The sequence below is a fragment of the Sapajus apella genome, unplaced genomic scaffold (genome assembly GCF_009761245.1).
Source record: "Sapajus apella isolate SASKATOON/1434 unplaced genomic scaffold, GSC_monkey_1.0 scaffold3, whole genome shotgun sequence".
Taxonomy (NCBI): Eukaryota; Metazoa; Chordata; class Mammalia; order Primates; family Cebidae; genus Sapajus; species Sapajus apella.
The window spans coordinates 65,807,596-65,807,808 of NW_022436943.1; positions in this window are offsets into that span (position 1 = coordinate 65,807,596).

The window sequence follows — 213 nt, forward strand, 5'->3', positions numbered from 1 at the left end:
AACCCTAGGAACCCTGGGACCCCTGGAACCCTGGAACCCTGGGACCCCTGGAACCCTGGAACCCTGGGAACCCTGGAACCCTGGAATCCCTGGAACCCTGGAAACCCTGGGACCCTGGGACCCTGGAACCCTGGGAACCCTGGAACTCTGGAAACCTTGGAACCCTGGAAACCCTGGGACCCTGGGACCCTGGAACCCTGGGAACCCTGGAAC